Genomic DNA, 16,653 nt, shown 5'->3' with positions numbered 1-16,653 from the left:
TGGCCGTCGTTACTTGCTCTGTTCACACAGGGTGTGGGAGCAGTACCCACGCAGCTGCCATCCACACAGATGCCAGAGACAGTGCTGAGGGTGGCAGGGTGCTGGGACCCGCCACCACAGCTGCCAGCCTCGTCAGACCCCTAGCTGCATTCTTGTCGGTCTCCATCCAGGAACCAGACAGAAGAATGGAGTTTGAAACAGAAACTTTAGAAAAGGCCCCCCTGTGGGGGTGTAGATTGGAGAGCAGCCCAGAAGGCGAGACTCCGTGTTCAGGTGGGTTCAGAAGGAGACTGGCTAAGCGACCACTGCAAGCCTTGTAGGGCTGAAGGCCCTTCTCTGTCCTCCAGTCTTGCATAGCTGCAAAGAAGCTCCCCCTCTGCCAAATGGGGGACAAGGCCCAGATGACTTACAGGGACAGCAGGGAGCTGAACTGAGGTACCTGCAGTAGGAGGGCCGAGGCATACAGTAGCTCCTTCAGCATGAGGTCCCACTGTCCTGCGCTCGACACCACGCACATTCTCTAAGCTCAGACTTCTGTCCAACAGAGAGGGCTTCAAAAGCAGATTTCCTCTCTACCGCCTGCCTCCCCTCTTCTCTCCGTGTCTCGGACTCAGTAATGAAAACCATTGATGACCGTGTACCATATACTCTTCCCAGCACAACAGCTCATTCGGCCTCTGAAAAATCTACAGGAGGTCCTCGCTGGGTCTCTGTATCTGAAAGGCCGCCTCTTGCTGCCTCTGCACACATGCACACATGCACACATCCACATGCATGCATGCACGCACACACACCAACACATGCCCACACACATACGCACCTTCTAGCCCACAATAGTAGAGCTGTGGGACTCCCTCCACGATGCTCCCGGGGAGCCAACAGGAGGGCTCCAGAGAGGCCTCAGTCTGGACGGAGCCCTGAGCTGCCAAACATTTGCTAAAAAAAAAAAAAAAAAAAAAAAAAAAGGTGGCCCTGCTGCTGATCTTTGCATCACAGGCTATGCAGCAGGCACCCTTGGGCTGTGGCTGTGTCCCGGCAAGAGTCTGCTTTTCCCCTGCTCTGAGCAGGAGACGGAAGCAAGCAGAGGGGCGCTGAGGAACAAAGGAAGACACCGTCATTTCTGGCAGCTGGCTTGGTGACAGCGGTGCTCTCTTGAGACAGGCAGCCTGGATTCTATCCTGGCTGAGCCACGCCTGACCCCTGGGTGTCTGGCAGGCCCTTTCCTCTGTAGGTTTCTGGTTTTCCCACGGGGAGATGGATTAGATCTATTTTTATTTTAAGGGCGGGATTTATTGAGGAGCAGAGGCGCACACACTGTGTAGAGAGATGTGATAACGGGGGGGGGGGGGGGACACAGGCTTTCACTCCTTGCCCTCCCCCCTCCCCTTCTGCACTAGCCCTGCCCAGATCTGCTCATCCAATGAGTTTAGTGTGGCCCCTATTCTGTGCTTTATTCACTATCCAGGCGGGAGGTGTAGTTGCGAGCTCCCTGCTGGCCAAGAAACACAGCAGAGAAGAAAGAAGGGCCCACTAGCAAACCAGTGCAAGCAACTGGAGCTGAATAGGGTCTGTGAGCAGAGTGGACATGGAACAGGGAGCTGAAATTGCTGACCTACTTCCGGGTACGGAGTCCAAGGAACAGAAAGAGAGGCCGGAATAAACAGTTATGTGGACAATTGAGTCCCTAGCAGCATTAGCCACAGCAACCGAACAGGGAGCTCCCAGGGGGAACAGCAGCTGTGAGGTAAACAAACAACAAATTTTGGTGTGTTCATGAGCAGAACATTATCCAGCCTCCAACAGGCAGAATATTCTGGAACGTGCTGCAGTGTGGATGAGCCTGGAAGACGCTGTGCTAGGTGAAATAAGACCACTTCAGCTAATCTAACTCAGAGACAGAAAGGGGGGGGGGGGTAGCCATTGGCTGGAAAGAGGGCTGGGAGTCTTCTGATAAAGCTTCAGGCGGGGATGGGGAAAACGTTCAGGAAATGGACTGTGGTGACAGTTTCGTGGCCGTGTAAAGACACTGTCTTAGATCTAGCACTGTTCAGATGGCAAACTTTGCCCTACAGATTTTTGCCACAACTAAACGCAAGAATTTTAAAGGCTGGGCTGTAGCACCCTGGCAAATATGCAAGGTCCTCGGCTGAACCCCATCTCTGAAAAAAAAATGATAATAATTGGTGGGGTGGCACTAGGGATTGGGTCCGGGGTTGTGCATTGAAGAGCAGTCATTTTACTCCTGAGCTACATCCCTAGAGCTAATCACGGAGGCAAGGCCGGAGAGATGGTTCAGCGGTTAAGACCACTCGCTGCCCTTGCAAAGGACCCGGGTTTGATTCCCAGGACCCCCACAGTGGTCCACAACTCCTTGTAACTGCAGTCCCAGTACCCATCTGAAGGCTCACAACAGTCCTTACCTCCAGTCCTAGGTGCTCTAACATCCTCTTCTTACCTCCACGGGCACCAGGCACCCCCACGGTGCACACACGTACATGCAGGCAAAACACTCGAGAACACAAAATAAATGTTTCCAAAGAAATTAATAAAACCGTCAACACGGGCCAAACTGCCCAGTGTTTGGCATGAGCTGAGGGGAGGTGGCAGAGGGCTGCTGAGGCTGCCACTGTCCATCCCTGACCTCTGCCTCTGGCTCCGGGTGAGAGAGACCATGGCTTCGACACATGACCATCCTGTCACCAGACGCATGCCCCTCTCACCTGCAATGCCACCCCCTCCTGCAGGCCTCCCCACCACCGTGTGGGTGTGCACCCACCACTGTGTGGGTGCCCACACTCTTGCCCACACTGCCCTGCACACATCTTTGTGGGCGCTTGTCTGCACGGTGCTTAGCACATTTTCTGTGTTTTGATATGAGCCTTGCGTCCCCGATTCTTCTCTGTTTCTCCTGCTAGAGCATGAACGCAGGAGAGTGCGTCTGCTTTGTCCGCCGTCCTGCATGGCCCGGTGTCTGACCTGTTGCAGGCTGGTCAGCTAGGAGTGGATGATATACCGGCAGCGAGATGGTTGGTATGGCTTACCAAGACTCCCCTTCAGAGACCAAGACTGAATCCCCATCTGGTCATAGGTCTACCTGCCTAGGCTTGACTTTTTCCCGTTTCTCTCTCAGGGACCTTATGTGGAAATAACGTCTGGCTGAACATGGAGTTTATAGATCTGATTCAAAGTGGCAGCTTAAAAAAAAATATACCTGTGGTTGTTTTCTGCCCTGCGACTTATTTGGTATCAGGAGAATGACAGACAGGTAGTGAGTCCAAAGAGAAAAATGGGAGTTTTTAGAGAACATATAACTCGGCCAGGAACCACACAGTCTTGTGGCAGTCAGGCCTGTGGACCTGAATGGCGTTAGCAATGTTGAAGGACCCTTGAGTTGCAAGTTGGAGCTTAATTTAAGGCCCTGGCAATGCAGGCAGACAGGCTTGAGTGTTCTGCCAGTCAAGCAAGGAACAGAACTAGGCAGCTGCTTGTGACTAAGGCACATGAGTAAGGCCAGGGACCCTCAGGCAAGCATCTAAGACAAGCTGTCTTCTTTAGGCTTGCTCTGGAACCCGCTGTGCCTGGCCAGCACAGAGACCAATGGTTTCCAGGCACAAACTAATGAACGTAAAATGTGAAATCACTCATATTAGCAGCTTGCTTTGCGAGGTCTAAACTTAGACCATTTTCTTAAATCAGGCTAAATCTTTAAACCGGAAAGGCCAGCATTGGATAAGACCTCTGTGAAAACCTTAGGATAGCAGTTACTTCTGTGGTTGATTTTGATCTCTGTTTGTTTTGTTTTGCTTGGCAAAGACACCAGCTCTCATTACGTGCTATTAGAATTCTACTGTTGATGCTGGGATGGTGTGATCTCCATGATAGAGGAAGGAAGAAAGGTCACCAGGCCAACGCTTCCTAAGCTGTTGGTCGAGTTGGCTTGTAAGCCATGAGATCATTTTAATGCTCCATGGTGAGAAGTTAGCTAAAAACTGAAATGGAGCAAAATTAAATAGAAAACATTACAGCGTGTCTCACACAATAAAGGCAAGCCCTTTCCCCTAAGCTTCTTGGCCAGTTATTCGTGTGTGTGTGCGCGCGCGCGCGTGCGTGCGTGTGCGTGTGTGTGCATGTGTGTGTGTGTGTGTGTGTGTGTGTGTGTGTGTGTGTGGTGGGTGTTTGTATGTGCATGCCACATTGCAGTGTGAATGATGTGTTTGATTGTGAGTCCTAGTTAAAAAAAAAATTAAAATTTCTCTCCTAGTTCATTTTTGCATAGTACTTTTTATCCTCATTTTTCATATAGTACTCAGTTTTGTGATAGATACAGCCAATGCTTAATCATTTCTTGTTTCTTTAATTTATGAAATGCCTGTGGTGTAGAAGGCACTGAGCTGGGTCTTGGAGCGATAAAGCTGAGTAAAAGCCGGTGTTCAGCAAGGGGTCCTGCAGGAACCAGGTGGTTTGCTGTGATCATTTAATAAGCAAAGGACAAGAAGGGAAAGTCTGAGGAGACAGAGCTATCACCAGAGTGTGATGAACAAGGAAAGACTGGGGAGGGCAGGTGAAGGAAGCCATGTTCGGAACCTGTGTGAAAAGGCATACAGCAGAGACTATCACCTCCAGTCCCCCAGGCATCCAGCAACCAGAAACCTGCAGGAAAAGTGGCCAGAGACAAAAACAGCATGGCTCTCAGCTCGGGCTCTCGAGTCACAGTGCCTAAGCTCACCAGAAGCAAATCAATCCAGTCATGGAGTCTGTATGGGCAGAGATGTAGATGGATGGTAGATGAGGCTCTGTTGCCTACAAAATCCCTGCCTCCCAGAAACTTGCATTGGCTAGAGGTCCATAATCAACTAACCACAGTAACACAACTTATGCAGGAAGAGGGAAATTCCTGGAAGTCTCTGGAAGAAGGAGGGTGTAAGAGCTGATTTCTGGGGAATCAAGGCCAGGGAAGCTTAGAGGAGGCCTGCAAGCAAGGGGACTGAGTAGCCTGCCCCCAGCATTCTCTCCTTTGGAGAGCTGCCTCCTGTAGTCCTGGTAAGATCTCAGAGCGGTGCTCTGTTCTCCACTGCGGGCTGACCCATGTGGGTGAACCCTATTCCCTGGTCTCATTTTCCAGAGTCCTCCCTGGGCATCTTCTCCAAGCGAGGAAAACTGTTTATCGCCTCTCAATACAGGACCCTGAGAGGATGCAATGTTAGAACTATCGGCTGCTGTCTCCTCACTCCTGACAAGCTCTGTCCATACTCTACCTAAGGGCAGAGTAGAGGCTCTTTTACCTGAAATGTTTTACATTCTGGGCTACTTTGTATTTGGGTCTTGTGTTATCTTTCTGTTACAAAACCTAAGATAACCACCTCGAAGAGAGGAGAGGCCCCTTTGTGGCTCATGGTTCTGGGGTGCCTAGTGAACAATTCATTGGCCCTATTGCTTTGTGTCTGGGGTAAGGCAATACGTGATGATTGGAGTAGGCAGCAGAGATAAACTGCCCACTTGATGGTCAGGGTGTCAAAGAACTGGGTTCTTACTATCTTCTTCAAGGATATAGCTTCAATGACAGGGAAACTTTCCAGTAGTCCCCATCTCTTCCCAATAGTTAACCCTAGGGACCAAGCCTCAAATATATGGGTCTTTGGGAGACACTCAAAGTTGAAACTATAGCTGCTATTTACTGTGTAGGGGTTAACGTCATTTCCTTTTGAGTTAATCTGAGTCTCTTTCCACGCAGAGAAAACGGTGGATGCGAGTATGGTGGAGAAGCGAAAGTACTTGGCGTACTATAAGGACCTATTGGATGGGTGACCTGCCTACGGCCGAACATACCCATGAAAGGAGAAATGTCACCAGGCTACACTATAACAGTGGACTTAGGACAGATCATGAAAGCCTTGGGCCAGGTGGTGACCACATAGTGTATGTTAAGAATTATAACAGGGAGTGACACACATATAAACTCATGAAAGTTTGACCTGATAGCTGTGTGAACAAGGGATGGAAGGGAACAAGCCCTAAAGGAAGGGATGGGACAGAAATTTGTGGGCACCAGAACTCAGCGAGGGGTAGCGAAGGACACGGAACAGTGTCTAGATCGAGACACTGGATGAAGAAGCCATCTAGAATGAAAGTGTCAGGGACCAGTTTGGGAGACAAGATGTATGGAGCGTGGAGAGTTCCATCCCCAGTCACCCTCTCCTGAGAGCATACTCAGCCCCTCCATTTCTATAGGAAGATATGGGGTGCACAGTAGAACTCCGTCTGGAACCAGCCCAAGGGGAGGCGCCATGATGAAGTTTTATGAATGTAGCTGGTAGACTGTAAGGACTTCCTAGCCAAATATTTCACAATCATGACTCATGTGCACTCTAATTATCTGTCACCTCTGGGGGGGGCTGGTTCCGGGAACCCCGGCTCCTGTAGATACTAGAGTCCAAAGCTGCTCAAGTCTCTTACAGAAAACGGCTTGGTGTTTTCCTGTGATCTATCCGCATCTTCTCGCGTGTGCTAAAGGATCTCTAGACTGCTTATCATACCTAACACAATGAAAATACTGTTCAGTTGTTGTATGTCATTTTTTATGGGACACTGACCCCAAAAGATTATACATGTTCGGTATGGGTGCAATGCTTTACCCCAATACAGGCTACCTCTGCTTGAGTCTGTGGATGAGGAAGCCGTAGTAATGAAGAGCTGAATGTGCAGTTTTTCACACAGGCTCTGAATCACCTTTTCATAGGTTTGTAAGTGTTTCCAAGAGCGAATAACTCTTTTTAGACGGCCTGAAGTCCAGGTTTCCGTCATGAAGCTTACCCTAACTCCCTAAATCCTAGAATGGTGGTTCTCTAATCCTTTGAATTCAAGAAAGTAGTTGACGAAGGTTCTGGAACAGATGCCAGAGAAGACTCAAGGAAAGGACATGGTGACACCATTTCAAAGTATGTTGCAATCTGGGAGGCGGGGAGAGAGACTCGGGGTAACGACCACTACCTGTGGAATTCTTGTGAAGGTTCCCATGACTCCCCAACATTCTGAGAGTGCTTAGCGTGAGTCCACACATAAACTTTACAGCTCAGCATCCCTGAATTGTCATTTTCCCCTTGCCTGTTATCTGTCTATGGATGATTCAAGACTAGTCACTAGCCTAGTAACTTTGCAACCTTTCACCCAGAATGTGTCCCCTGGAGCCGCACATTTTTGCCACCACTTTCTTTCTCTTTTTAGGGTTCGCCTTGGGTTGGCTCCCAACAATATCACTAGTTATTTTTACGGGTGTGTCGCAGTGAAGTGGTAATAGACAGCCTCTCCTTATCTGTCCTTGGCAAGTTTTCAATAAATGACCTTGAGCTCACTGTTTGCCCCATCGGCCTCTCCAGTAAGTTCCTGCGAGTTCAGAGGCTTTCTCCCGTGAGTCCTGCCTGAGTAGCCACCTTTTTGGCTTCTTCTGGATCACCGTTTGTTCAGCCCAACAGGTCAGGCTGCCACTGGGAGGCCTGTCCTCTAGGAAGATGCACGGTGAAGCCCAACAGATCTCCAGACAGCAAATTCACAGCTCCGTTCATTATCCCCTGCCACTACAGGTGGGAGAGGAGAATCTTCTAGGTCAAGCATTCTAGATGGGAGGGGGCAGAGCTGGGAGCTGGAGAGATGGAGGACCCACAGTTTTGAAGGAGGTGAACCACACGAGGTGCTTGCCCAGAGCAGTGCTGGCCAGTCCACCCTGGACCACAGCAAGCTCCCTAGCAAAGAGGATGGGTAAGTGGAGCCCAGCGAGGATTAGGAGAGCAGGGAAGCAGTTGGCCCAGATGGAGAGAGCTCCCTCCAACTCCCGTGCTGCAGAGTACGAGGGTCCATGTGAGAGGCATTAGGGGAGAGAAGCAGCCTGTGAGGATGAAGGAGTTTGTGTTGCATCCAAGAGCAATAGCAAAGGACTGGCAAATTTTAAGCAAAGGGATAACACCAAAGGGATCTTATTTTCTTCTTTCTCTTTGTCTTCTCCCCACCTGGCCCACCATCTCAACATAGGGCTTCTAAAGGTGAGCCTGAGCACCTGCAGGCCACAGGTTGTCTACGTCAGCACTCACGGTGGTCCCCAGAGCCTGCCACCCGCCCCGCAGTGATAAGGCCCTGTTGCCAAAGCCAGCAGTGCTATTTCACAGGGCTCTACTCTTACACTCTTCTCTCTGCGTGGACTCTGCCCTCCCTCCAGCTCCTCAGGACAGCTGCTGTGACCCGCTCCAGCACTCCCCACTGCATTCCACTACCCTTAAGGTTGTCTGCTTTCCTGTCCTCTTCCAGGCAGCTTAAACTATCTGATGGCAGTTAGAGCTACATGGACCATAGAGCAGTTACACAAATAAGGGTTGGGGGGGGCTGTGTGTGGTTGTGTGTGTGTGTGTGTGATATGTGGGTGGGTGTGGTGGGTGTGAGGGTGTTCTGTGTGTATGTGGGGTGTGGTGGGAGTGGTGGTGTGTGTGTATGTGTGTGTGATATGTGGGGAATGTTGTGTGCTGTGTGTGTGGTGTGTGTTGTGTTTATGTGATGTGTGCGTGAGGGTGTTGTTTGTGTATGTGGGGTGTGGTGGTGGCAGTAGTGTGTGTGATAAGAGAGACAGCTAAAGCGCATGTATGTGTGTTCACATGTGTGTAGTATGTGTGTATATGTGGTATGGGGGTGTCTGTGGTATGTATGTGTTAAGAGAGGGAGCATGTGTATGTGTATTTGTATATGTGTGTGTTCAGGTGTGTAGGTGTACATAAATGAATGAAGGCATAGTCATACATGTATGGAGGTCACAGTTCAACTTCAGGTGTTGCTCTTCAGAAGCTGTCTACCTTGCTTTTTGATACGAGGTCTCTCCCTGGGACCTGGGGCTCACTAATTCAGTAAGGCTGGCTGGCCTCAGGGGTCCCTCTGTCTCTGCCCCTCCCCAGTGTGAGGGTTGCAAGTGTGCACCACCATGCCCAGATTTTTACAGGGGTGCTGGGGACTGAATTCAGAACATCACGCTTGCTTGGTATGCTCTTTCCCATCCGAGCCATCTCCTCAGCCTCCAAAAGAAATCTTTAGATACAAGTGAAGGAAGGAAGAGCCACGTGTCATTGTGAGGGTTAATTTCATGGGCCAACTTGACCAAGCTAAAAGATACCCAGAGAGCATGTTATTCCTGGGCATGTCTCTGAGGAAGTTTCTGGAAAGAGCTCAGCATTTGAACTAATAAAACAGATGGCACAATCCAATTCCCTGAGGGTCTCATTGGAACAAAAAGATAGTAGAAGGAAGCATTTGACCTGTCCTTGAGGCACATCCCCCTTCCCCTCCCCTTTGACACTAGTGCTTGTGATTCTCATGTCTGGAGACGCAACAGGAATCAAGTGACCAACTTTCCTTGTTCTCCAGATAGAAGATGGTGAAGAATCCTGGTACCTAGGATTGTGTGCTCAATTCCCACCATCAGTCACCTCTTAGATATCTTTGTATCTTCTATTGCGTCTGTTTCTCTAAACAGTCTTAATTTAGACATAAAACCATGCTGATCTGTTCCATGAACATCAGCCCATAGCCCTGCCTGGCCACCTGAAGTCCCCCTGCCTTGCCCATGACAGTCCCTCTGGTACTCTTCTGTTATGGCACCACCCCAGGGTGGCATCCATTGAGCTTTCACTGTCCATCCACTTTATCTGAAGGACCTCCCCTAGCCAAACCGGGGAACACAGTTGGAATTTGCCTTTTGATTAATAGGGCAGAAGAGCCTTCAGTGTCTGTCCAAGAGGGAGCCACAAACCACTTACTGTCTCTGGTGAAGATTCTTAGTAAATATTTGTGGAGCAAAGGCCTGAAGGTACTAAAATGTTTACACTTATGATGCAGTCTCTGGAAGGAGTTTCTTGTAAGACCAAAGCTCCACATCAGGAATTCCAGACATCTGACGTCAGCAGGTTAGCAGACTCCAGAAGGCTAAGGTCTTATCAGAGACCCTGTGTTCCTTGTCTGGAATTGTCTGGACTCTGCTGATAAAACACTTCAAAGCCTGCCACCTTTGCCTCTACCAGGAGCGAAGGAGGGTGTCTTAGCGTTCTATTGCTATGGAGAGATGCCATGGCCACAGCTAGTCTTATAAAAGAAAGCATTTAATTGGGAACTTGCTTGCAGTTTTAGAGGTTTAGTCCATTATCACCATGGCAGGGAGCCTAATGGAAGCGGAATGCAGCCAGACATGGTGCTAGAGAAGTAGCTGAGAGTTTTACATCCAGATCTTAGGGCAGGAGGAAGAAAGACACGGACTTTTGAATCAGGGTCCATTCCCAGTGACACGCTTCCTCCAGCAAGGCCACGCCTCCTATTTCTTCTCAGGTAGTGGCACTCCCTGATGACTAAGCATTCAAATATATGAGCCCATGGGAACCGTTCTTATTCAAACCAAACCACTACAGTGGGAGATGTTTGGGATGGGAAGGCTCTACTAAAGCTCTGTTGGTCTGTAAGCAAGCCAGGAGCAGGTCCTCATTCCTATGACCCCCTCCCAGCCACGGTGAAGCCTGGGATGAGAGCTGCTAGCAAACAGAGGGGGGTGGCCCTCTGCCTGGACCCAATTTAACACCCAGACTTGCTGCTGTCAATCAAAGAAGACTCTTCAAGGAAGGGCAGGGAGCGGGGAGGAGGCTTATCACACCCAGACATTTTCCTTCTTTGTGGCACCTTTTCTGTTCTCTTCTCTCCTCTCCTTCTTCCTCATCCTTCTCTCCCACTTCAATCCTTCCTCACATTCCTCTTTCCCGTCCTTCCTAGTCCCTTCTCCATTTCCCTCTCCTTTTCCTTCCTTCCTTCCTTCCTTCCTTCCTTCCTTCCTTCCTTCCCTCCTTCCTTCCTTCCCACCTTCCTACCCTTCCCTTTCTTCTTCCTTTTTATCTCCTTATAGCTCCTGTTGTTGAAAATCAATCTAGATGAGCAAGCACACAATGCTTGCTCCCTGCAGGACTTGCAGAGGAGCCAGGGAATGATCCTGTGAGGAGAGGTCAAATGTTCACAGTGTTAGTGCCTGGGCATTGAGTTTTCCGATTTACTCTGGTGTTCCCTTACTCTTTTGGACCCCAATAGTATTTAGTTTTGTAGGTTTCAAAATTATATTGTGAGCGATTTCTTTGGTTTTCTTTATTGTTTACTGGTTTTTGTGTTTTTACCTCGTTGTTTTTGTAAAACACCTATTGGGAGCTTGGGAGCTTGCTCAGTTGGTGCAACCATGAAGGCCTGAATTTAATCCATAGAACCCAGAAGAAAATGGCAGGTGTTGTGCTTTGCATCTAGAATCCCAGCACTGAAGAGGAAGAAACAGAAGATCCTGGGGAGGGGGTTGGTGGGAGGGGTGAGATAAGGGATATCTGGCTGGTCAGCCCAGCTTCATCAGTGAGCATCAGGTTCAATGAGATTCTGTCTCAAAAGTCAAGGTGGTCAGCTTCTGAGGTGGATTCCTGAGTGTCTTAGTTAGGGTTTCTATTGCTGTGAAGAGACACCATGGCCAAGGCAACTTTTATAAAGAAAAACATTTAACTGAGGCTGGCTTACGGTTTCAGAGGTTTAATCCATTATCATCATGGTGGCATGTAGGCAGATACAATGCTGGAGAAGGAGCTGAGAATTCTACGTCTTGATCCGCAGGCAGCAGCAGGAGACTGTGTGCCACACTGGGTGTAGCTTGAGCATAGGAGACCTTAAAGCCCGCCCCACAGTGACACACTTCCTCCAACAAGGCCACACCTCCTAAAAGTGCCACTCCCTATGGCCAAGAATTCAAACACATGAGTCTATGGGGGCCATTCTTATTCAAACCACCACACTGAGGTTGACCTCTCTGGTCACCACACCCATGAACACACATGTATATGCACTGCACAGATGTCTGCCCCCCCACACACAAAATTACCAATTAACATTTTGGGTAAAGACACTTCTTTGGGGCACAGATATTTGAAAGAAACACAATTCCGAAAACCTCTGTCAGGTAGTTCCCCCACATAAGAAGCATGCAGGGATGGAAAGCTCTGGGTCTAAACTGCTGAACTTCCCTGCAGACACACTGCAAAAACACCATGTGTCTCCACAAACCCTCGCCAGCTCTAGTTGAATTGTTCCTTTTCCTCATTTCCAATTCAGTGCACAGCCTAGAAGATAGGCAGGCGCACATCTTCAGCTAGCTGGTGGTAAACCAAGGTGTCCGTGAAGTTGTCTCACTGAGTTCTTGTCAATGAAGAGAAAGAAGCGAACTCAGAGTTGAGACCTGCTTGAATCTTCAAGTCAGGTGGCAACTCAACTGTCAGAGCTTCTGAGCCTGCTGGTTTTTCTGGAGGCAAGTCCCACATGGCCTGAGGCAGCCCGGAGTGCTCCTCGCCATAGTTCTCTTCTGAACCCAAGAACCAATGTAACATGAAAGCATGTCGACTTGGCGTTCCGCTGAACGGAACCTGCCATGCAGGCTCACACGGCCCCACCTCCTCATGACCACCTGTGACCTTCAAAACGACAGCTGCCAAGGATGCTGAAGACTGGTAGACAGAGGCTCAGCACCAGCTCTGGAACTCAGTTGCTGCATCAATGTGAATGGGAAAAGCCATCTTGGCTTCATTCATCTTTGCCAGCGTCTCCTTCGGCAACAAAGGTCTCAACCACATCGCCAGTAGTCTCTGGAAGGAGCATACCTATTTTCAGATCTGTTACAGTTGGGTCAGGTGGCTGAAAATGTCATTAAACCCATTACTGCTTCAAAATTACAGTCATTATTGGAACCTGCTCCTAGACTGTGTTATTTAGTGTGTTAATAAACAAGCATCTCTAAAACCAGAGTCTTTATTTCTTAAAATATTGTACTAACTGTATTTCAAAACAAAAGTTCTCTTCTTGGTCCTGTATATCATCCTCTTGGCTAGGAAATTTGAAGAAGGGTTCTGTGGGTTTCACAGACACCACGGGGTCCATGGCACAAAAAACCAAAAACAAATATGAAGACTAAGAGCCTTGGCTAAGAAACCTAAGTTTGGGGTTTTGTGTATGAAGGATTTCTGTTTTAGATTTCCGGGATTGAAAAAGAGGCTTGGTGGTAATCCTCTGAATGTTTTCTTATTTCCCGTTTCTAGTCATCCATCCAGCCATTCATTCAACCACCACTTAGTATCCATCTATAAACCGAAACACAAAGCATGGCACACCAAGGTAAAGTGTCTGAGACAGTGGCTGGCTCTGTCAGCTGAGAGGAAGGAGCCTCGGTTCCGAAGAATCAGGGAAAACTCAGATTCAGCTAACTGCTTATTTGCTTTGAAATCTATGGACACCCGCTCCCAAAGGTATAAATTCTATCAGAATAATTAATGTCTTCCCCCTACCTAGAGTTCTCATCATTCTGTGACTCCCAAAGCATCCTGTCAAAATCCTCCACATCCCTTGCCATCCTACCGCTGATGTCCTTCCCTGGGGGAAGTTAATCCCTTCCTCCCTCCCCCACTCTCACACTCTCCCCTGCAGATTTTTTTTTTTTTTCTCTGTCACTTCTAATTTTCATTATTCACCGGAGTCTGACTTGCCTCTGGGATCTTGAGCCTTCTGGGCTGTGTGGCGGGAAGGAATAGTCTTGTGTCCGTCTCTTCCCGCCTCCCGTCTTCACTTCAACCCAGAACCTGGTTCATTCGCTCGGGGCTCTGCTTCCTCCATTCCTTAGCAAATAGCTTCTTCTCCATGAACAGATCTGCAGCTCCCAGGAGCAAAAGGATACTTTCTCCAAGACCCTTCCCTTGAAGTTTCTGCCTACGTCTCCCACCTCGTGGGAACATGATTTCAAGACCTCGCTCTCACTCTTCCAAACCCTGCCCCCACCGGCCATTTCCTTCTCAGACCAACTCTACCAAATCCCTCTTGGGTGCAGGCCTGTGCTCATGCAACCCCTCCCCCGCCCCACCCTGCCACTGACATGTCCCTTTCTGCTTAGTTCATAGTTCCACTCAGTCCTTCTTTCAGAAGCTTTTCCAGCATTCTCCACATCCAACACCCAGGCACAAATGACCCCACGTCCCACCGTCTGAGTTATCTCCTGTCAGGTACCAAGCCATCCCCATATTTGTGACCCAAGTACCTAAAGGGCTATACTGAGCTAAAAGATAGTGGAGGAATGAGCAAGTGAATCAGTGCCTCTCCTCTCCTCAATGCTTCTTCTTAATCAGCGGCAGTTTAGGGCTGGCTTGACACTGACTGTGGTCATGCCATCACGCATAAGTGACACTGCACCTCTGAGATCCACTGTCCCTTTTCTGAAGGCAGAGGAAAGGGTGAAGCTCAAGGCTGCTTCGTAGCTCTCCCAGCCCCCAACCGTGTGATCCTGTCATGTGACGGTGGGTGTCCCTGTGTACTGGCCCAGAGGAGCCTTACAAACAAATCACCCAGGACCAGGCTCCATTTCCCTCCATGGGAACTGGGAGAGTTCCTGAATCGATGATGCCCTGGCTCATCCAAGCCCATAATAGCCTTTGCCCAGCCAGGCACCAATCCTAGAGCTCAGGCTCCAGTGTTAGCTTTGGTGGGTAGAGTCCCCTGCAGGCAGAGGCCCCAAGGAGAACCTCAGGGTATGGATTTGTTTTGGGGATCAAATCCCATCGCCTTCAAATGTTTTCCTCTGTGAGTCTTGTAAGTCTCCCCTCTGCTCTCCCTCCGTGCCCTCCCAGCCTCGCCTGCCAACCCTCCAGCAGACGCCATTTTCTGACTTACACAGGACATGCTTCATCAGGAGGGATGCTCATCTGTGCAGCCGCCAGCCTGCCTCCGTGTGTTTGCACCCAGCATCACGGTGTTACCGCTGGCCCTGAGAAGTTCCTGGTTTTCTGCCTGGGTTGTGGTCCCAGGGTCATCTTGCCACTCCCAGCAGCTATCAGTTTTTAGATCTACAGTTCATAATGTGCAAAATGTCTTCTACCTTTCCATTTTCCCCACATCCCCTCTCTGTTTTTCCACTTCTTTCTCTTAGCTGGGTCCTTAACCTGCTGTTTTCTGCTGTCTCCTCTCCCCTGCTTTGACCTCACCGCCTCACTGACCATACCACCCCTTCGGTTAGGCTTTTGCTTTAATGTAGCTAAAGTCACATTCCACAGCTACCCAACAGTCTTTGAGGGATGCTTTTTATTCGTCTCTCACGGTCATTCCAATGCCAGCCACACAGTTCTCCTGGACTCTCCTGGCTTGCCTCTCTCAAAAGGAAGATTCTTCCTTAGCCCCCTTGCTGGTCTCTCCTGCCCCGTCAACCATGGGTTCCATCCTTAGTCTTCTCCTGGGCTGTACTTGTTCTGAGCCCCTTATCCTCCCGAAGTGTTGGCTACTACCCACAGCCATTCCCCAGAGAACAGAGAAAAGACGAGCCACAGCCAGGGTGGAAATGGGGCTTCAGGGCCTGCTGGTGACTGAGGGAATGAAGTGGGGCACACAGACTACTCACAGCTCAGTCCAGGGCTCTTTCAGCTGTATCTAAATTGTAGATTTCCCTAACGACCCCCACAGAGATAGGGGAACAGAAAGAGGATGAGGAAGAAGATGAGGAGGCGAAGGATTTGGGGGTGGGGTGGGAGGGGTCACAAAATGATAAGATTCTGAGTGTTACGGCTGAAGTTCGTTCTGACGGAAACCAAGCTGAGTCCGGACAGCTCGGTCAGCCATGCTAACCTCTGTCAGCTCTGTTCTCACTTGGGGTCTCCCCGCAAGGGCAGGAGGGAGAACGAGAGAGCCCTGGAGCCAGCCACAGAGGGCGTGATACCTCTTCTCTAAACAAGTGTGCAGCAGAGTGAGGCTTTCTTTCTCGAGCTGGGCCTCTTCCCCTGTTACATCCCCACTCCTTAGGTGAATGCGCCCTACACACTTCAGCGTGTTTGGCCTTCATATAGCGCTATAACGATTCCCAGGGCATTTGGCCACTGGACTGGGATTGGGGCTTATTTTGTTTTTGTTTTTCTGTTTGGTAGTCAAAGCTCCTTGCGGCCTGAGTGTGGCACGGTGTGGGTGTTTTTTAGTATGTCAGTTTCATGAATGAATAAATAAGTCCCGGCATTGTCAATAGAAACATTTAATCCTCCTGAGCTGGGTTTTCTGTCAAGTATCGGCATGGGATTACGGAATGCAGATGTTTCATTTATGCTGAGGCCACATCAGACAGGGCAACTGGGTGTGATTCAACTTTGGATTTGGTGATCGTTTGTAGACCTTCTGACTCTTGCATCTACCCTTCTTTTCATTTGGTGCCTTAGAGGACACAGTCCCCTGGGCTCCTGCTGGCCAGGTGATTTCATAGCCTCCTAAGAGCTTCTGCTCTTTTCTAGAAGGGATGGGATTCCATGCTAGCCCCAAACTGATTCCACATGACCTTTCTTTGGGGCAGAAACCAAGGGGATGGATGGAATGTCATCTCTGGGACACTTGGCAAATACAGCTGCCCGTTTGGGAGAAGTGGCCAAAAAGTGACTAAAAGCCCCAGATTTTGGTATGGGACAAATGTGATTTGTGTCATCTATACTGTGTCCTTATAATTGACACAGTAGAAAGTGACTTCTCTCATCTGGATCTTGAAAATGCTCAGCATGCAGTTAAGAGCACACTCTACATAATAAGAAATGGATCCCACTTTCCTTTTCCTGG

The 16,653-nt window shown here is 49.3% G+C and overlaps 1 long non-coding RNA gene across 2 annotated transcripts; it reads left to right on the top strand.

Moving 5' to 3' along the window:
* Window positions 1–1,657: 1,657 nt before the first annotated feature.
* On the top strand, window positions 1,658–6,528 carry LOC132656637 (uncharacterized). Of its 2 annotated transcripts, none has more exons than XR_009594355.1 (3): window positions 1,658–1,744; window positions 2,916–3,026; window positions 5,732–6,528. It is a non-coding gene; the product is annotated as an uncharacterized LOC132656637 (long non-coding RNA). The 2 variants fall into 2 exon arrangements; XR_009594354.1 differs by having other exon boundaries at window positions 2,916–3,030.
* The last annotated feature ends 10,125 nt before the right edge of the window (window positions 6,529–16,653 follow it).

This window comes from Meriones unguiculatus, chromosome 9 (assembly GCF_030254825.1).
Source record: "Meriones unguiculatus strain TT.TT164.6M chromosome 9, Bangor_MerUng_6.1, whole genome shotgun sequence".
NCBI classification, from domain to species: Eukaryota; Metazoa; Chordata; class Mammalia; order Rodentia; family Muridae; genus Meriones; species Meriones unguiculatus.
This window is presented reverse-complemented; position numbering and strand designations above follow the sequence as displayed.